This window comes from Cajanus cajan, chromosome 4 (assembly GCF_000230855.2).
Source record: "Cajanus cajan strain Asha chromosome 4, NIPB_CcT2T_4, whole genome shotgun sequence".
NCBI classification, from domain to species: domain Eukaryota; kingdom Viridiplantae; phylum Streptophyta; class Magnoliopsida; order Fabales; family Fabaceae; genus Cajanus; species Cajanus cajan.
In genome coordinates, this window is record NC_138520.1 from 55,959,608 (window position 1) to 55,982,099 (window position 22,492).

Sequence of the window (22,492 nt, forward strand, 5' to 3'; positions counted from 1 at the left end):
AACCACACTAAGGCCAAGAAGACCAAGAGGTGATATATTGAAGGAGGCAAGAGGGCAAGAGGAATGGGTTAGTTTTGAAAACCATAAAAGGAGTGGGCCTACTTTTGGGCCTTAGCTCCTATGTTTTTTATTAGTATATGATTTATTCCTATTTTACCTTTGTCTTTAATTTCCTATTTTACCCTTATATTTTGGGTACCTTAGACATAGGATTTATTTATCTTGTATTTCCTATTTTACCCTTTTATTTTGGGGTGTCTTATATGATTTATTTTTACTTGTATTTTCCATTTTACCCTTGTATTATGGGGTGCCTTAGATTATAGGATTTTATTTTATAGCTGGGTATTTTATTAGGGTGAGAAAATAAGGCCTAGACGTGTTTTTTGGTAGCCTTAGATTTATTTTTGGACTTGGGAAGGTTTAGGCCCAAGTGGAGGGCACCTAGGTTGCATGGTCTTATCATGCCCCTAGATGTAGCTTAACCAAACCCAAAGATTTCATCCTTGGCCACCAAGTAGCATCTAGGGTTAATTTAGGTTTCATTTGAAGTGCATTTGGCTTGCATTTTTCAGCCAAGCACTCTCAAATGTAACCCTAAATACATCCTCCCTTCTATAAATACCCTAGGCTAGCAACCTTGTAAATACTTTGGAATTTATGATATTAAGAGAGCCTTTGAGCCTTAATATTCTTTCCTTAGTCCCCTTGGTCATTTTGGTCAACTATCCTTCTCATCTTCACCGTGAGTGTTCTCACCTTTAGGAGTGGCCTTCATCCATCAATGAAGTGAGCCAAAACCTTAGAGTACCACCTTAGCATTTCATCAAACACCTAGCCTCCATAAACACCATTCGCTCATCTCCATCACCAAGGCTAGAAACCTTGAGTTCCATGATCCAAGGAGTCTAGTATTCCCTCTTTGATGCTCCTAACTTAATCCATGCAAGGAGGGTTTCCATCATGTTCCAAGACATACCTAGGTCACTAAATTGGGTACCTCCAAAAAGATATTTTAGTTCTTAGGAAAAATGCTTTAGTGTAATATAGTTTTAGTCTTTTTACCTTTTTAGGCTTTATTTAAACACCTAGACTTCACCATGGGGAGGATCTTACCTTTAGCATTAGAGAGTCTAGTCCTTTTAGTTTAGACAAACTTTTTAGCATTTTTAGTGGAACTCCTCTTAGGATGCACTTTCCATTTATATCATATACTATTGCTTCTAATGCTTACTTCTATGTTTTTGTTGTTCATGATGTCCACCATGAAAAACCTCTTGATTTGAAGTCAAATCCTTTTCACGAAGGAGAGAATGATGGAATGACACTAAGGCCAAGAACACCAAGAGGTGATATATTGAAGCAAGCAAGAATAATGGGTTAGTTTTGAAAACCATAAGATGAGTGGGACTACTTTTAGGCCTTAGCTCCTAAGTTTTTATTAGTATAGGATTTATTCCTATTTTTGCGCTTATCTTTAATTTCCTATTTTACCCTTGTATTTTGAGTACCTTAGGCATAGGATTTATTTTTCTTGTATTTTCTATTTTACCCTTATATTATGGGGTGTCTTAGATTGTAGGATTTATTTTATAGGTAGGGTATTTTATTAAGGTTGGAAACTAGGCCTAGACATGTTTTTTGGTGGCATTGGATTTATTTTTGGACTTGGCAAGGCTTAGGCCCAAGTGGAGGGCACCTAAGTTGCATGGTCTTATCATGCACCTAGATGTAGCTTAACCAAACCCAAAGATTCCATCGTTGGCCACCAAGTAGCATCAAGGGTTAATTTAGGTTTCATTTGATGTGCATTTGGATTGCATTACTTGGCCATGCACTCTCAAATGTAACCCTAAATGCATCCTCCCTTCTATAAATACCCTAGACTAGCCTCCTTGTAAATACTTTGGAAATTAATATAGAGTGAGCCTTTTGCGCCTTTATATTTTCCTTAGTCTCTCTTGGTCATTTTCGGCCAAGAACCCTACCTATCTCCATCTTGAGTAAAAACCCTAGGAGTGGCCTTCATCTACCTTGGAGTGAGCCAAACCCTTGAGTACCTCTCAAGCATTCCATCAAACACCTTCTATCCAACCTTCATTTTCATTTTTTCCTCCATCAAAGACATCAATCTTGAAGAACTTGATCCAAGGAGTCATGGCTTCCTTCAAATTGGTCATTGTCTCTCCACCAATGCTAATAAGGATGTCATCAGAACCTTCTATAATATCCAACTAGTCCTAGGAAGCCTCTAATCTCAAACACTGATCTAGGTGCACTCCACTCTAACAAAGCTTTTACCTTAGCATTATCTACAACTATCCCACCCTCGGATATCACATTTCCTAGAAAGTGAACACTACTCAACCAAAATTCACATTTAGACAATTTAGCATACCATTGTTCGTCCTTAAGGGTTTGTAGGACCATTCTAAGGTGCTCAACATGTTTTTCCCTAGTCTTAAAATACTATAAGATGTCATCTATGAAGACTAGTATAAATTTATCTAAGTAATGGTGGAAGATCTTATTCATGTAGACCACGAAAACACTAGGTGCATTAGTCACACCAAAAGGCATAACTAAATGCTCATAGTATCCATAGTGAGTCCTAGCTAAAGGAATTCTTAGGAATATCCTCAGCCCTCACTCTAATATGATGGTATCTTGATCTTAAATATATCTTACTAAACACATAATCCCTAACTAGTTAGTCCATGAGGTCATCTATCCTAGGCAAAGGATACTTGTTCCTAATCGTAACCTTATTCAACTACCTATAGTCTACACATAACCTCATACTCATATCTTTCTTCTTAACTAGTAAAACAAGCCCTTCCCAAGGTGACACACTAGGCCTAATGAACTATTTCTCTTGTAACTCCTTTATCTGTTTTTTAAGCTTAGCTAACTCCTTAGGAGACATCCTATAAGGCGCTACAAAAATAGGTGAGGTACCAGGCACTAGGTCTATGCTAAACTTAGTCTCTCTGTCAGGTGGTAAACTAGACTCATCCTTAGAAAACATTTCTAGAAATTCTCTTACTAAGGGAATCTCATCTAGCTTACTATTAGTCTCAAGAGTTAAGATAATAGTAAGCTAAGATCATGTACACTTTATCATTTTCTGTCAAATAGGTTTTTATATTAGCATCATTAAGGCATCCGTACTCTTACATTCATCAAAAGAAATAAATTTATCAAAGCAGTTTAAAAGGACATGATTGGAAGATAACCAATCCATGCCAAGGATAACATCTAATTGACTAAGAGGAAAACAAATCAAGTCAACTAGAAATTGCTTATCAGAAATAACCAAAGGACACTTCAAACAAACTTAGGATGTAATTACAGGGCCATCAGTAAGGGTTTCAACAATCAAATCAAAATCTAAACAAGACACAGGCAATTTCAAAATTTGGACACATGAAATACAAATGAAAGAATGAGTTGCACCAGAATCAAATAGCACAACAAAAAGAGTCTCAACTATGAAATAAATACCTTGTATTAGATTTTTAGACTGAGCAAATTTAGCACCACTAAGAGCAAATACTCTCCGAGTATACTTTATACGTCCAGCTTGAGAACCCGATCTAGTAACATGTGTTCTTGGGGGCTATAGACACTGGGTGTTGATATGACCCTTTCCTTTATAGTTGAAGAACATGACATTCTTGTCAGGACATTCGTAGCTAATATGGTCACATTGTCCACACTTCTTGCATCAATCTGTGGGAGTAGAAACATACCCTCCAACATTTCCTCTACCACTAACAGTGGATCCCCCAACATAGGGTTTGCTTCCACCAACATGTGATTTGCTGCCATTAGCAGTAGCTCAACTCCCTTGGAACCTAGCAGGAGCGGAGTAAGGCTTACTCCTACTCGAAGTACCGGAACTTGCATTACACATAGGACCTCCAGCTCCATTATAGAAAGCGGCATGTGCACGGTTGTCATGGTCAAAGATGCAACACTTGTTCACCAATAATGAAAGCAGTAATGAACCAGTGAGTCAAACTTGGCAGCATACTTTGCTACAGTGTCATTTCCTTGCTTCAGCTCAAGGAACTCCACCTCTTTCTAACTCCTCACATCATCCATTAAATACTTTTTAAGGAAGACCCTCTTGATGTTGTCCCAATTTAGATTCACTCCCTCATCAATCATCTATTGCAATGTTTCTTTCCACCAGAAGGTGGCCATATTCACCTTCAAAGTAGCAGGGCATTCTATAGCATTGGAGATCTTCTTGATCTCTATCAACTAGATAATAGCAGCATTGGGATCATACCCTCCTTTGAATGTAGATTGGTGGTTACGCTAAAATTGCTCCAACCAGCTAGGTGCAGCTTTAGTCCTGTTAGTACTTACAACTTGTGTTAATGCTTAAAGAGCACTAGCAATAGCACAATTATTCCTACCGACCATATTTTGAGAAAAGAAACACACAATTAAACATAACATTAACATTAGAATGTAATGACCACATAACACATAAGTCCGGTTTGAATCAACCAGGCTTTAATACTACTAAATGTGACACCCTCTACCCCAACATAAATATATAGTAAATATGAAACATAATTTTCCAAGTAAGTAAAAAATTTCATAATTAAAACAATTGTTCTCATAACATAGGAATAAAGGATTCACTTTCATAATTTGTTAGCCAAGTCTTAAATGCAAAATTACAAATAAAGAAAATCAAGTTTTTCCAAAATAACAGAAATAATATTAAGTCTTAAACTAATCCTAACTAAGCACTGATGTCACATATCCTATCAGAGCATGCCCAATTGAAGCCTAAGCCTAATCACCAACATCATCATTTTGATGATCTACTACAACACAAGAAAACATACATATATAGAACAAACAAGGGAGTGAGAAACATCTCACTCAGGTTCAGGTGCAAAAATAAATGTCAAATAGCACACACAATAACAATCATAACACAAGGTAAAAGTACCATCCATACATAGCCAATATCACACACACAATCACTCATCATGCAATGATGTTATGTACTCGACTCTTAATGCTTGCATGTGGCGCCAGTCACGTGTCTCATAATCACATATCACGTGGTATGATGCTGGAGCAACAGACCTGAAGTAGTCTAGGAATACATGTCGACTCAATCGCGCACTCTCAACTAGAATGATGTACTACTATGATCTCGTCGGGATAACAAAGTCGCACAAGATACCTCCCGTGCACACAAATGGGCAAAATTGGGCCTTCCAAACCACTTTGTCACTTAGGTCTCATCTGAGATGTTTCACTCGAAGGGCCTTCCCTAATGGTGTACTCTATATCGTACCATGTCACATAGATGCATGTCACACATTCACATATTCACGGGCTCAACATTTCACTTATCATATCACATTATCATACTCATAGTCACAAGGTCACATGTAAGAGATTTTCATCTTAATCATGCTCAAAGAAACATATCACTTGCATTAACATAATAATAAGGAAATTCTTACACCATTAGCACCTTCAAACATAGCTTAAAACATGCAAAGCCTGAGAATCCCTCCTGCAGAGCTCCTGGAGGCGCCCCTGGGCGAATTAGGGAGAAAACCCTCGAAATTTTCCTTTTATGCAGCCTGAGGAGACAAATTAGGGTTATTGCGCCCGGCGCGTTACACTTCGCGCCCGGCGCGGGCTTCCCCTGATGCTCAATGTGCTCGCGGCCTTGAATTGCGCCCGGCGCAATTCTAAATTGCGCCCGGCGCGAGGTTTCCAAAGGCTGAGAGTACTCTATTTTATGCCCGCCCGGCGAGATTAATACGGCGCCCGGCGCGGTTGCCTGCTCTGCTCCTTAATTCTTTTGATTTCCACTCCTTTTGGCCTTGTTATCCTCAATTCTCTACTTGAATACCTGCATATACAAAAGAAACCAAAATGAGAACAATTATATGCAATGATACAAAGAATGGAAGAATTTGATCATTAAATCTTGTATAAGTCTCATCCAAAAAGAGGTAAAATTGAGACTTAACAACTCCCCCAAACTTAGAACCTTGCTTGTCCTCAAGCAAAAGGTAATTAATCAAGCAGATAACAAGCAATGCATGTGTGTCAAATTCCTTATTCTTGGTTCACTTACAATTTCATTTCACAAGCATGAACCTTAAACGAATTTTCAGTCACAATTATTGTAATGGAACATGACAATGTGCAAACAAAAGTTTCAAAAGAGATCAAAGAACTGAGAAGAGTAATGACTATCTGTGTATGCATCCTCACTAGGAAAATGTTTCTCTCTATGCACACTAGTGTATAGGGGTGAGTGTTTCTCTCATATCTACTACTCACGCCACAGGATTCAACTTTGCTCTTCGTTTCCAAATGAAACTAATGGTAATACACATGCAGGCACTTATCACAAGGGCTTTATTAGGGCAATTTAAGGTAATTAGGGTCAAGCATAGCGGTTTCATGGTTTTTCAAGGAATAAGGGTGCTATAGCTTAAGAGAGTACTTGAAATTTCTTCAATAATTTCTTTCTCCATACCCCAATGTATCATTTTAGCACATGCCCTCAACCAATTCCAGCCATTAGCCTTTATATGATGCATCTGTACACTTTTGCATCTTATTTCAAATTTTTTTTTTTTTTTTTTTTTTTTTTTTTACTGACCACATACTTCTTCTTTCTCAAATTTCTTCATTCTTCAACTCCCCCAAACTTATTTGATGTCATCAATATACTCTCTTAACCAAAACAAGGATTTAAGGTTAATTTTTCAAAGTTGGGATAAGTGGAAGGTTGAGTGTTTAAGCTTAGGAAGATATGGGTCAAAAGAAAAATAAATATGGCTTTTTGGCTTAGATGGTTATCAAAATATAGAAATGCCTTGATCATGTAAATACACTACACTAGCAAACCACCCGGGAAACTCAAGCAAAGTCTATCATGCAACATAAGTGTAGTTTCTCTCATCAGTATTTAGGCTCAGACCTCACTCGGTTGGCATCCACAGATTATCACACTCAGCTCAGTCTATGATCAACATTGAAACCCGTATGCAACTAATCATGAACTAAAGCTCTAATATGACTTGAAAATGTCTAAAGTACACACACCATAAACATTAAGCAAACCTCAATCCAAAATTGATCACATACAAAACAAGTATTCAACAAGATTAAAAACCATGCTCTAGCAGGATATTCAAAAAGATGTACCAACCAGAGTAATCCAACAACAATTAAAATACTGAAAATAACAACAGAAAAATAAATTGCAAACAGAGGTGAACTAAGGTGAGCTTCATCTATTTCCATCAAATTTGGTCATCTTCCTCAATAAGTGCTCAACTGCATCTGCATCAGCAGCTCCACTCCCCCACATTTAGAAGCCTGGTCCCCAGGCCAACCAGTATATGCCTGCAAGTCCTAGTAACCAGAAGTTGTGAAAGAGTATAATCATGAAGAACATGGTGAGCATAGTATACAATGATGACCATACAATTATATCAAAAATGAAGAACAACCTTAGACCAAAATTAACCACAAAGAAACATGCTTGAAAACAGAGAAATATAGGTTCAGGAGAGTGCTCGCGCCGGGCGCAGCACAAACTCGCGCCGGGCTCCATATCAGTAAAAGGCCAATGAGGTTCAAATTCTGATACCGCGCCGGGCGCAGCACAAACTCGCGCCGGGCGTGGTACTCTGAAATGGTTACATTTTGCCTAAATTTGCTTTGAAGGGAGCCTTGTAACCAACCAGAACCAGAATTACCTCATATCTCACACTCCAAACAAAGTATAGCCTATATTTACTCATTTCAAACATGATTCACACACTTAACAAATAACACAAACAATACATAACACAAACAACATATAACACAAAACATATTTACATATAAACAAACAAGTCACAAATAGCTATAAATACTCAATTTGCCATTCTAATCCCCGGCAACGGCGCCAAAAACTTGTTGAGAATTCCGTTGAAGTACTTTTATTTATAATTATAGATTAGATTACTTCCCTCAACGGACTCAAACACGGCAAGTGTACCGGCCGTACAAGTAGTAAAAATATCGTATCCACAGGGATTAGAAGGTAAACTAAGCATTCATTGGCTACTTGTGACTTGAGAACAATCCCAATAAATATGAATATGAATTTAAGAACAAAACTACTGGAATTGTTAAAACACAAATGAATGAATTAGAAATGAAATGGGGTGAGAAATGGTAAAATGGACACTTGAAGTTGTGGGGGTTTGATTTCACCAAACAAACACTAGTGAATCCTATGTCTCTTGTTACATCCATTGTTCAGTCAACCATAAATTTACTCAGACCTAATTCCTTAGAGAAAGAGCCTAGGTGCAAAATATTGAATATCAATCCCTTGAGTACTCAATACCTCCACCCGCATTACCGATTAGGGTTTTAAGACTACTAATGGGTCAAGCCCTATCCCTAGGTACAATTCCCACTAGGCATATGTTCATAACTAGTTTCAAGGATATTTCCCAATACTCAATGAAACCTTAAATCATGCAAAGGGTGATCAAGCCAAAGCAAGCATTAAGCATAGAATCATACACAACAAGGAATGAAACAAAACATATATAACATTAAACACAAAAGGATTACAATAGAGTTTGTTGGTTACATCAAAACCCCAATACAATGGATAGAACCTCTCAAAACAAAGAGGGGAAAACTAAAATAGAGATGGAAGAGGAAAGGAAGAACCGAAGGAATGATCCACCGTGGGAGGCTTCCAAAGCCTGAGAATCCCTCCTGCAGAGCTCCTGGAGGCGCCCCTGGGCGAATTAGGGAGAAAACCCTCGAAATTTTCCTTTTATGCAGCCTGAGGAGACAAATTAGGGTTATTGCGCCCGGCGCGTTACACTTCGCGCCCGGCGCGGGCTTCCCCTGATGCTCAATGTGCTCGCGGCCTTGAATTGCGCCCGGCGCAATTCTAAATTGCGCCCGGCGCGAGGTTTCCAAAGGCTGAGAGTACTCTATTTTATGCCCGCCCGGCGAGATTAATACGGCGCCCGGCGCGGTTGCCTGCTCTGCTCCTTAATTCTTTTGATTTCCACTCCTTTTGGCCTTGTTATCCTCAATTCTCTACTTGAATACCTGCATATACAAAAGAAACCAAAATGAGAACAATTATATGCAATGATACAAAGAATGGAAGAATTTGATCATTAAATCTTGTATAAGTCTCATCCAAAAAGAGGTAAAATTGAGACTTAACAGTCTCATCTGAGATGTTTCACTCGAAGGGCCTTCCCTAATGGTGTACTCTATATCGTACCATGTCACATAGATGCATGTCACACATTCACATATTCACGGGCTCAACATTTCACTTATCATATCACATTATCATACTCATAGTCACAAGGTCACATGTAAGAGATTTTCATCTTAATCATGCTCAAAGAAACATATCACTTGCATTAACATAATAATAAGGAAATTCTTACACCATTAGCACCTTCAAACATAGCTTAAAACATGCAAAACATCATAGGGTTCGCACTAGGTCCACCCCAACTCATGCTCGACACACTAAACGTCGCACCAAAAGTAGAGCAGCATACCTAATGCAACTCGAGCGCGCCCAACAGATTAAACATTGTTCCTATATCGGAGAAGCCCGCCTTGCACAACTCTCCATGCACCCAACATAGGCCTTCCAAGGGATTTGCACCTGATGGGACTCAACAAGCACCCGACGTAAGACTCCTTAGGAACTTCATTCCCACGCTCATGAATCCGTGCCCAGCACCAAGAACTATGCCTAACATCCCAACGTGAACCTACACTTGTTCACTTTGCAATTCTTACAATTTGCACAATCAAGCAGATAATTACTCAATTTAATAGGTCAAAACACTTCAAACATCACCCAAACATGAATTCATACACAATTTTACCTAACACCTCAAATCTCAACGAAAGATCATGTTCCTAATTTTACCTCATAATATCTCCCATAGGAACCCACAAAACACTCTAATTCACATCAAAACTTATCTATTTTCAAAATTAAACACATATTCACACTCAGCAAACATCGATCAAGGAACACAATAGAAAACTCAAGCATAAAAATAGAAAACATTCAAAAAGTGTTTGTTCCTAAGGGCATGCATTAGGCAATAGATTTGGGGCTAATCTGACTACCCAATCGATATTCCCACACCTCCAAGTGAGGTTTCTCAATCCCCCCTCTTACCTTGATGAGCAGAAGATGAAGCACGAGTAGAATCTGATTGTTCTCCTTCTCTTAGCTCTTTTTGTTCTTTAGAGAACAATGTATAGAGCATGTAATAAGAAATGAGAAGTGAGAGCGTGACATGGAAAAAACCCCTGATAACTTCTTTTGATAAAATAAATAATAATAATAATTTTAAACATGCCTTCTCCCTTTTATAAGATAACTTAAATATAATTATTAATAATAAAATAGATTTCATAAAAATAACTCCTGCTCCTCTAATTAAACAAAATATAATTACAAATCGTGTTTCATAGTTAAAATAAATCTCATATAACTAATTAAATAATATACAAAACTCTAAAATAAATACATTAAATGTGAAAATAATTTCTAAAATACTATTTATTATAATTAAGATACGAAACCCGAGGTGTTACACCTTTTATTTTCCTATACCACTACACTCAGTTTTTGGTAGGGGAAGTGTTTACAAAACGAGTTTTGTGTTCTTGCAAATTGCAAAGATCATACGTAACTATATTACAATGGAGCTTCTATTAAGGAAGATTTCACACTTCTATTCTATTATAGAAATAAATATACAAATATAAAGTAGAAGTCTCTAAAAAAATTTAGAGGATGAAGCAAGGAATGTAACTTGTGGTGCTTGTGTAGTTTCTTTTTCTCCATGATCTTTCTTGCTTTAAATATAAACTTTTGTCTTACCTTTATAGGCACTCATTAATAGATCAGTTGTAGCTTGCTTCTTTTAAAGTTTGATGTTGATATCATTGTATGTTCCTTTTTGTTTCTATTAGCCTTTACAATTAAAGTTCCTTTGGAGTAACTCTTCATTTCATGCCTTCTAAACTAGGTCTTCAATACAAATCTTATGAGAAACATTATTTTAATTGAAGATTTTTAATAGGAAACTTGAAGTATTCATCTTATGAACTAGGTTTTCAAGACATTTCACTTGAGAATAAATGTTTTACTTGAAACATTCTGATTAACATCTTAGGATACTTACTTCTTGCTTGGGACAAACATTGCCTTTTATGCTAATTAACAATCCTTAAAAGTGAAAAAATATGTCTTGTGAATTTCTTTCATTGTTCAATGACATCAGTAACCCATGTAGCCTTGTGATTAGTCATGATTTTGTTGAAACACTTAAACAAACTAATTAGCGCACAAATGAAAACTTTTCTTTTATAGAATCTGAAACTAAAAATTTGTCATTTTTAAAATCATATTTAGTAAGGATTCAACATATATTATTGTAAAAAAAGACACTTCATGCTTCCATCTAATTTTTAGATAGAGTGTTAACTCATGCGAACTATTGTGATGAATTTAATGGTGAGGGTTGAGATAATATACTTGAGATCTTATGTTCAAATATTAGTGCAATTTTTGTACACAAGAAAAGGTGTATACCCATGTGATGCATGGATTAATGACGGAGAGAGCACTTTTTTGTATTTATTAAAAATATATATTAACAATTATGTTAATTTTTATATATATTTTGGTAGAAATATAATTTAGCTAAAAATTTTGCATGAAAACTTAATTTAATACTACAAAAATATCAATTACTTGATTTTTTTAATCAATCATAATTACAATAAAAAATTGAAAAATTAGATGAATAATAAAAGATAACTAAATGTAGTAATTTTTCAACATAGCTAAAAAGTTTAATTTCACAATGTTTACATTCTTAAACTCAATAATATTTTTTAGACAAATTAAATGATAACAAATCATATAAAGAATAATTTTAGACAAAAGAACTCTACATATATAGTATTTCACTAAATCTATATTTATGGAATTCGATAATTTTTAATTTAAAATATTATAAGCAAAATTAAGTTAGTAAATAAATGAAAAAAATATAAATTTAAGAATACATATTTAAACGATCGGTATTGGTATAATATCTATATCGGATATCATATTCATTGGATTTAAATTTGATCAAATGTTATGTATGAATAAATCGTGTAATTGTGATATATTTTTGTTATTTTGAAAGAAAATTCACTTGATATATATATCTCTGTGTGTGTGTGTGTGTGTGTGTCTGTGTCTGTGTCTGTGTCTGTGTCTGTGTCTGTGTCTGTGACTGTGACTGTGTCTGTGTCTGTGTCTGTGTCTGTGTCTGTGTCTGTGTCTGTGTGTGTGTGTGTGTAACTTGTTCGAGAATCCGGATTGATGTGAATCCTCTTCAAGTTCCTCCCTAGATCTTTGGCTCCTTGATTCTTCCTAAGCTTTGCTAAGGTCTCCAATGGAGGAGGAGACCTTAGAACCACCACGGTTTGGTGGAGAAATCTCCCAAGAGACGCCACTCCTTGATGAAGAGATAAGTCTTTTCAATTCTCACCACACTATTCTAGTGAAGGGATAAGAGAATTGGATGAATATCAAAGAGGTTTAGGGACTTTTAGAAGAGAGAAATCTGAACAATTCTTCAGAAATGAAATCTCAATATCTCCAAAAGTGTCTTACAATGAAAGGAATACAAGTATATAGGAGTAGGAAGCTTAGAGAGCAAGCTAGCCTTAACCATGGTTCACTAGGAACCATGGTAAGGTCTAGCTAATCCGTCCATGGTCTAAAGGCTTGGAGAGCAAGCTTCTCACTTAGCTTGTTTGGTAAGCTAGCAAAGGAGAAGCTTGTGCTTCAAGCTTCCAAGCTTGAGAAGAGCCAAGCAATCCGGCCAAGTGTGAACATATCTAAGGTGGGCGGCTTTTTGGACTTAATTTACTTCAACCGGTTTTGAAATTGTTAATTTGGTTTAGTTAGGTTCATCCAATGTGAATGGAACCTAGCTAAATCAAATCTATGAAAAATTAGGAATAAAATGAGTCCAATATGAAAATTTTAGCCTAGGACCACGTCTTGGCTAAATTGCTAGTAACACTCTCTAGCTTGCTAGTGACACTCTCTAGCTTGCTAATGCCACTCCCAATCCTACTACTAGAAAACTAAGAAAAGAGTGTATTTCTAGGTTAGGTTAAATGGAGTCAAAGTGTCCAAGTAACCTACCCTAGAAAAAATATACAATAGCTAATGAAACGAAATAAAGTGCCTCACAAATACAAAGGCAAAAATACACCTATAAAAGCATCTACTATATACAAGGTACAAGAAATCAAACTATACAATGTATGTACAATAGAGACTATAAGACTAAAAAGAGGAATCATATTCAATACTCATATTGAGCATAGGTCTACGAAGCACCTCCTCTCTAGAAGCCTCCTCTAGCCTCCTAACCATGGACCTAGTTAAAGGCCCAATGGTCTTCAAGTGTGAGCCTCCTTGGATCAACCTTCACCCTTCTTGGTCTTACCTCTTCCAAAGGGATCCTTGGGGATTAGATTTCCATCATACCCTTCCCCTTCGAAAGGATTTGTCCTCAAATCTCGTGGTCCTTCCACAAGGATAACATCACCTACAAATATAAGAAACAAAGCATTAGTAATTATATATGCATATAATACATTTGGAAAGTGCACCCTATGAGGAATCCTTTTTATAGTCCTAACAAGGGTTTTTAGACTAGGAAAAATGGGTTCTCTAAGCATAAGAATAGGATCCTCACTATAGTGTAGTCTAAGTGTAAAACTAAATCCTAAAAATGTTAAAGTACTAAAACTATAAGAAACTAATGAAGTACTCCTACATACTAAGGTATCTTGCCTAAAGTACCCTATGCAGTAACCTAGGCTTCTACAAGAAAACAAAGTGAACATAATAAGGAAACTACCTAGACAACCCTTGATCATATTATATGTTAGATACATCATGGAAGAGGGTGTAAAGAGTTTAGAAAAGTCATAGAATCTAATTTGGTCTTGAAGGGAAGTAGTCAAGTTAAGTTCAAAGAAGTTTGAACATCCCTTAAGATCAAAAATAGAAAATAAGACACCATGAGATGTATCTAATAAACAATATAAACCAAAGGTTGGGTGCTTTATTAGAACAACTAAAGTAAGAGAAGTTCTAAATAGACAATGGCTGTCTACTTTGGGCACCACCAAAGTAGTAGCATAATAAGTAAAACTAGGTGAAGTCCACTTCTTCTTCACTAGACTAAGAACTTGAGAACCTTTATTTTCAAAATTATTTAGGTTGTGGATCTTAAGCTCTAAGTCCATGGCAGCAATAGAAAAAGAGCTAAAATCTTGGTGAAGAAGAAAAGTCTTTTTGCAATCATTTTTAATAGAAAAGTGACTTTCCTTTATCACAAGATTTTTGGAGGAGACACTATCCTCCTTACTCTTTTCCAAGAGTAGTGTCTTTTTAGCATTGAGAAGGTAAAGAGGTTGTTCAACTAGAAGACATTTTTTAATAGAATGTTTTATTAAAAATTGACTTCTAGGAACAACTTTTTTGGAGGAGACACTACCCTCCAACTCTAGAACCTTCTTTTTCTCCTCTTTTTTTTTTTTTTTGATTTCATAAATACTTGATCCTCCAACACTTTGAAGGTGAAAGAGGAGTCAAGGTGTGTTTCTTGCCTAGGTGGACTAGGCGAATTTTGTTTGTAACACCATCATGAATGGCCTTCCTATCATGTTGCCAAGGCCTTCCAAGTAAAATGTGGCTTGCATCCATTGGAATTATATCACATAAAATTTAATCTTTATATTTTCAAATGGAGAATGGAACATTTACTTGATCCTTAACTTCTATAGGTCCATCCTCATTAAGCCATTGAAGTTTATAAGATTTAGGATGGGCTATAGTAGTTAGGTTAAGCTTATCAACTAACCTTTGGCTTACAAAGTTATTACAAGATCCACTATCAACAACGAGAGAACAAGTTTTCTTAAAAATTTTGCATCTAGAATGGAAAAGGTTCTCTCTTTGTGATTGATCATTGGGTTGGTTGGTAAGTAACCTTTGAGCAATGAATAGGTCACCTTCACATGGTGCTTCCTCACTAGAACTAAGGCTTTCATTTTCTTCACTTGAGGAGCATGAAGAAGATGAAGTGCTTTCCTCACTTAGGATCTCATTACCCCTAATGATCATGGTCTTTTTTGTGGGGCATTGGGAAGCTATGTGTCCCCTCCCTAAGCATTTAAAGCACTTTATAGAACTAGTCCTAGTTTCATCGGAAGGTTTTTCTTTTTGTTTTTCTTTTAGTGGCCTTTCTTTTGAATAGGAGGGTTGACCCTCCTTCTTGAAGTCCTTTCTAGGGTATGAGGCAGATTCCTTCCTAAGGGTAGGCTTTTTCTTAAGTTGTTGTTCTACTCTAACACAAAGTTGAACTAACTCATTAAGGTCTCTATAGGGTAGTAGTTCAACTTTATCCCTAATCTCTAGGTTTAGGCCACTTTGAAACCTAGCTATGGTGGTTCTTTCTTCTTCTCTAATTCCAGCCCTCATCATAAGCAACTCCATTTGTTGCCTATATTGCTCAACACTAAGGTGTCTTTGTTGGAGTCTTTGGAGCTTATCCATCAACTCCCTCTCAAAATATGGAGGAATGTGCCTTCTCCTTAAGGCACTTCTAAGCTCATTCCAATATTGAATTGGAGGCTCATGATGAGTTCTTCTTTCCCTTTCAAGGGAAGTCCACCAATACATGGCATACCCTTGAAAGCTTAGGGTAGCCATGGGAACCTTTCTCTCTTCACTCACATTGTGGCAAGTGAAGAGTTGTTCAACCTTCATCTCTTAATCTAGATAATCATCCACATTGTCTTTTCCATAAAAGGGAGGAAGGTCAAACCTAGGTTCTCTAGAAGAGGTTGTATCATGCCTAAGCCTATGTTGCCTAGTGGGTCTTTGATAGTAGCCATCATCATGGTGACTACTATAAAACCCTTCACTTGAGGATGGGTGAGTGTGTGAATGGTGACTATTGGACCTAGATGATCCTTCTTCATGTTTAGGCCTATGGGACCTAGAAGGCCCTTCACCATCATGTCTTTTGGGCTTAGAAGGCCCATGAACCTCATTGGCATGGGGTTTGCTAGTCTCACCCCCCACCACAAGCTTATTCAACAACTCTCTTATAGTTTCATTGTTTTTTTCATTTTCTATCTCTTTTTTCCTAATATAATTCCTAAGTTCTCTAAGTTCATCTTTAGTACTTTTATGACTCCTAGGAGAATGATGACCATGCACACTACTCTCATGAGAATGATCACTCATTTTTGCAAGAGAAAGGTTTTCACAAGTCTTAAAGAATTTTGCAAAGTGAGTGATAAAAATTTTCACAAAAGATTTTCTCTTTCTTTTTTTTTTGGTGTAATACTAAGTACTTGGAGGTCTAAGTATACAAGTTGCACTATCAAGGGAGGTGAGCTACAAGGAGCCACTTAATAACCAATCCTTTTCAAGTGGAAATTACTAAACCCCCTTATACCTTTCTTACAAAACAAATTTTTCACACAAGCAAGTCAAGTAGTTGTGTGTGTGTGCACGAAACCCCTAGTAGGCAAAGGAAGCCTTCTAAACGAACTTAGAAATTAAACAAGTAAAAGGAAAGCAAGTAAAGCATATACTAGTCGTAGGGTCCTAAGGTGGAAGTCCAAGTGACACTTGAAGTCTTTTGGGACACTTCCACAAGTTCTAAACGTAGTATGAAAGCTAGTAAAACTAGGCGTGTCCTAGTGGAAGCCCAAATGGCACTGAAAGCCTTTGGGGACCCTTCCACAAGTACTAAACGTGTCTAGGAAGCTTTATTTAATACTATTTAGGAAGTGGTGGGACTTAAAAAATTTCCCAAACAACCACTCCTAAATGTAGGTTTGTTTTAACAAAGGAAACTAAAAGTTAACCCAAGGTAGGGTTAAGGAGTTACAACACAATGGAAACAAAACTAATCAAGGATGCTTGAAGAACTTCCACCAAGGGTGTTTGGAGGCAAGCTTGGACAGCCTTGGAGTCAAGTGAAACGTCCCAAATTGGTCTCCACCAATCCTTCTCTAAGTGTTCCAAATCCGTCACCAAGTTCTCCAAATCCATCACTAATTTGCTTCCAAAATCCGTCTCTAACTTTGACCTAAAAATCAAAACAAGTCTTGGCTGCAAAAAGAACAAACAAGTGAGCCTTTCCAAGGTGTTTCACTCAAGTTATTTGTACCTCAATCTCCTTCAAGTGTAGACCCCTTTGAGATTATCCAATATGTCTCAATTAGCCTTTCCTTCCAAGTGTAATGGCTTGAAATGTATTATGTCTCACCAAGGCTTAACAACCAATCAAGAGAGAGTAGAGGCCAAGAAATGAAAACTGAAAAGCACAATTTAGAAGAGGCTACACTCTTGTAGGAATTAATGTGACAAAACAAAGAGAGCCAAGAAGACACAAAGCAACAATTAAAGGCTAATTTCAAAAGCTAGCACACAAAAGATTAGTCCTAGGAATGGCACTAGAATGGATTACAAAAACCAAAACAAAATTTGTGCAATTGTTTTGAGTGTTTCAAAGTATTTTTCCAACCACTGGACAGCAAGCAAACCTCAAGAAAAATCACACAAATTTTCAAGGCCAAGTGCTACTAATAATGTTTTGTTTTCACTTTGCTTTTTCTAGGTTTTTCTCTTTTGTTTTCTTTTCTTTTTCTTATATTTTTGTCTCTTTTCTTTTCTTTATTTTCTTTTAATACAGAGAATTAGCACTTAAAAACAGAGGCCACACAATTAATAAAGAGGTTTCCAAGTGGTGGAGAAAAGAGAAGTAAGAAGAGTAGAAGTGTAAGTGTACTAGTAAAAAATTTCAACCAAAAAATGTTACTAGTTTTGATACTAGTTTGTTCTTATCTTTTGTACACTTTGATTTTCGTTTTCAATACACTTCTAACTCTGTTTTCTTTTTTCAAAACAAGCACAAGACACACAAGGAATTTTTGGTCACAAATTTCTAAGAAACAAATAGCAATTGAAGTTCACAAAAAATTGACTCTAGAACATGTTAGGTCTAATAACATGCATTGGAATCATTTTATGAGCACACTAAGATTTAATAATGTTCAACCAGAAATGACACCATATATGAACAAAGGTTAACACATTTAGATTCAAAACTAAAAAGGCACAACAAGGATTTAATGACAAGTAAAACAACTACACATGACTCTAAGACAAAACTAGTAGATTAAGAAATGAAAAATGCTTGTATTCTTGTTTCTTTTTAGGAGTTTCTTTTTAGTCCGAATTTATAGGAGTCCAAAGGAAGATAAAAGCAACCCTAAAACATTTAAAAATACATACAGAGAATACCTAAGGCACACACAAAGATTGATTCACAAGAATTTAGAAGATGAACCAAAAACAAGCAAGACAAAGTGAGTGTGTTCTATAGATTTATAGTTGTGACACAAGAACCACTCAAGGCACACAAACACAATACAATAAAAGGAAATACATGTAGGAACAGTTTAGAAACATATTAACATGATTTGAACCAAACAAAACAAGACAAGAAGCTTAGGAACGAATTTACCAAGGAGACCTAGCTCTGATACCAAATGATGGAAAACTTGTTGGAGAATCCGGATTGATGTGAATCCTCTTCAAGTTCCTCCCTAGATCTTTGGCTCCTTGATTCTTCCTTAGCTTTGCTAAGGTCTCCAATGGAGGAGGAGACCTTAGAACCACCATGGTTTGGTGGAGAAATCTCCCAAGAGACGCCACTCCTTGATGAAGAGATAAGTCTCTTCTTCAATTCTCACCACACTCTTCTAGTGAAGGGATAAGAGAATTGGATGAATATCAAAGAGGTTTAGGGACTTTTAGAAGAGAGAAATCTGAACAATTCTTCAGAAATGAAATCTCAATATCTCCAAAAGTGTCTTACAATGAAAGGAATACAAGTATATAGGAGTAGGAAGCTTAGAGAGCAAACTAGCCTTAACCATGGTTCACTAGGAACCATGGTAAGGTCTAGCTAATCCGTCCATGGTCTAAAGGCTTGGAGAGCAAGCTTCTCACTTAGCTTGCTTGGTAAGCTAGCTAAGGAAAAGCTTGTGCTTCAAGCTTCCAAGCTTGAGAAGAGCCAAGCAATCCGGCCAAGTGTGAACACATCTAAGGTGGGCGGCTTTTTGGACTTAATTTACTTCAACCGGTTTTGAAATTGTTAATTTGGTTTAGTTAGGTTCATCCAATGTGAATGGAACCTAGCTAAATCAAATCTATGAAAAATTAGGAGTAAAATGAGTCCAATATGAAAATTTTAGCCTAGGACCACCTCTTGGCTAAATTGATAGTAACACTCTCTAGCTTGCTAGTGACACTCTCTAGCTTGTTAATGCCACTCCCAATCCTACTACTAGAAAACTAAGAAAAGAGTGTATTACTAGGTTAGGTTAAATGGAGTCAAACTGTCCAAGTAACCTACCCTAGAAACAATATACAATAGCTAATGAAAGGAAATAAAGTGCCTCACAAATACAAAGGCAAAAATACACCTATAAAAGCATCTACTATATACAAGGTACAAGAAATCAAACTATACAATGTATGTACAATAGAGACTATGAGACTAAAAAGAGGAATCATATTCAATACTCATATTGAGCATAGGTCTACGAAGCACCTCCTCTCTAGAAGCCTCCTCTAGCCTCCTAACCCTGGACCTAGTTAAAGGCCCAATGGTCTTCAAGTGTGAGCCTCCTTGGATCAACCTTCACCCTTCTTGGTCTTACCTCTTCCAAAGGGATCCTTGGGGATTAGATTTCCATCAGTGTGTGTGTGTGTGTGAGAGAGAGAGAGAGAGAGAAAGGTTCAAATTAATGACACTGATGTAACTTTTACTAAGTATTACACCACTCAATAACTTTATATTAAATGTGAATTTTATAAATCCAATCGTTAGATTGAAAGTTTTTTACTCTTAGATCATACATACCAAATTTTATATTAATTCAAGATGATTTGATACTTCATTCTTATAAAATAAAATTAACGTAATATATACATTTCAAAATATAGTAAAATATGAACACTTTGATTACCTTCAAGTTGTTGTTCAATTTTAACAAAATTATATATATATATATATATATATATATATATATATATATATATATATATATATAAACATATAAAGTGATACAAAGTTATAATTTAACGGTTACATTTACAAATTCACATTTAATATAAAGTTATTGAATAGTGAAATACTTAGTAAAAGTTACATTGATGTTGTTTGAACCCTACTCTCTCTCTCTCTCTCTCTCTCTCTCTATCTATCTATCTATATATATATATATATATATATATATATATACACATATATGAGGGATCTATTTACTCCAAGAGTAAGTCTAGTTAGACTTACTCTATTCAATAACTCATGTTCTACATCAAATTTCAAAAATTTAAATTTAAAAATCCTAATACATAGATTAAGTCTGCAAATTTTTCAAAAATTTGAAAACCATTTGATACTTTGTTTCATTAATTGAAATTGATAGATAATCATAAAGACATTTTATATGTTGATTTGAACTAATGAAATAAAATTATTAAATAGTTTTCAATTTGTTTCTTTTAAATTTTTCATACTTGATCTATGTATTAAAAACTTTAAATTTAACCATTAGATCATTGAAATTTGATGTAGAATATAAATTAATTAACAAAATAAATTTAGGTAAACTTATTCCCGAGTAAACAGATTCTTCCTCGTATATCTAAATGAAAATAATTGTTTTGCACATAAAATACTATATGAAAATGTTTAAGGGTCATTTTGGGTGGCTTCTCTTAAATGCATTAGCCTTCTAACAGCTTAGGACTTGGCAATAGACAAGGAAAAGATAGATATGGTTTTTAGTGCATTGTGAGCAATTTGTAGACTACTAGGCTCCAAGATATAAAAAATGTCACTTAGAAATAATATTTTATGAGCTTTAAAACCACAACCGACTTTCTAGTTCAAGTTATGCATATTCTAAGTCAACTACCTATTATAAGAACTTATGAGAACACAATCAACTTCATTTTATTAAGAAGCATTAGAACTCAACAAATGCAATGTAATCAAAATAACACAAGACAACAGCCAATATGTTATTGCATTTTGTTTAAAACTTTTAGAAAACCAACACAAGAATAAAATTTTTAAAATAGATAATCAATTTCTTTTGAAGAAGATCATATACTAGTTTAGTATTATAAATATGATAGAATCCAAGGAAATCCAACCATTAGCAATACAATAAGTAGGACAATAACGTAATCAAAATAACATAAGACAGTAACTATTATGATATTTCATGTATACAAGGAAATTATAGAACAACTAACATTATTGTTAAATGAAGAATCAAAATAACTTCTTTTTTTTTTTGCATTTTATTTAAAACTTTTAGGAAACCAACCCAAGAATAACATGTTTAAAAGAGATAATCAACTATTCACTACTAGAATTTCTTTTATTACATGCGACTTTTCTTACAAATTTTTCATAAAAATTCACAGGAAATGTTGTTCCTGCAAATTTTCCTGCGAAATTTTATCTCCAGGTAATACCTTCGTGGATAATATTTTTTTGCGAATTTTAAAATTCGCAAAAAATTTTCCTGCGAAATTTCTTGCGAAAAAAATTGCAGGAAAGTTTCCTGCGAAAAAAAATTTGCAGGAAAGTTTCCTGCAAAAAAAAATTCGTAGGAAAATTCGCAGGAAAGTTTCTTGCGAATTTTTTGCAAGAAATTTTGCAGGAACATTTTTTACGAAAAAAATTAAAGAAATTACTATAAATTCTATCAATAATTTTTTAACTTTCAAATGCTCACAATGAATTCATCCGAAGCATTTGTTTCCATGCCTCCAACATGTGATACATAATCTTTGAAATTCTAAGATTGTAGATTATAAGCGTAACATTCAACCATATAAATCAACTTGTAAGGTAAGTGTTGTCCCAACTTATATACTCTTTAATTGCTTTATTTTCAATCGATGTGGGACTTGAAGTTTTTTTAAAATATTAAACTTATAAATTTAAATATATTTTTTATTTTTCCTGCAGATTAAAATTTGTAGGAAAATTCGCAGGAAAATTTACCTGCAAATTTTTCTACCATTTAGTAAACATTACTTACGAATTTATTTTTGCAAGAAAATCTGCAAGAAACAAAATAAAATTCTTACAATATTTTATGCAAATTTTTACCATGGAAAAAAATTTCTATGATTATTAAAATTGTAACAAATTTTGTAAGAAATATCTGTAAATTATTTTTCGCAAATAAGTTCGCAAAAAATTTCTGCGAATATTTTTTTCAGGAAAAT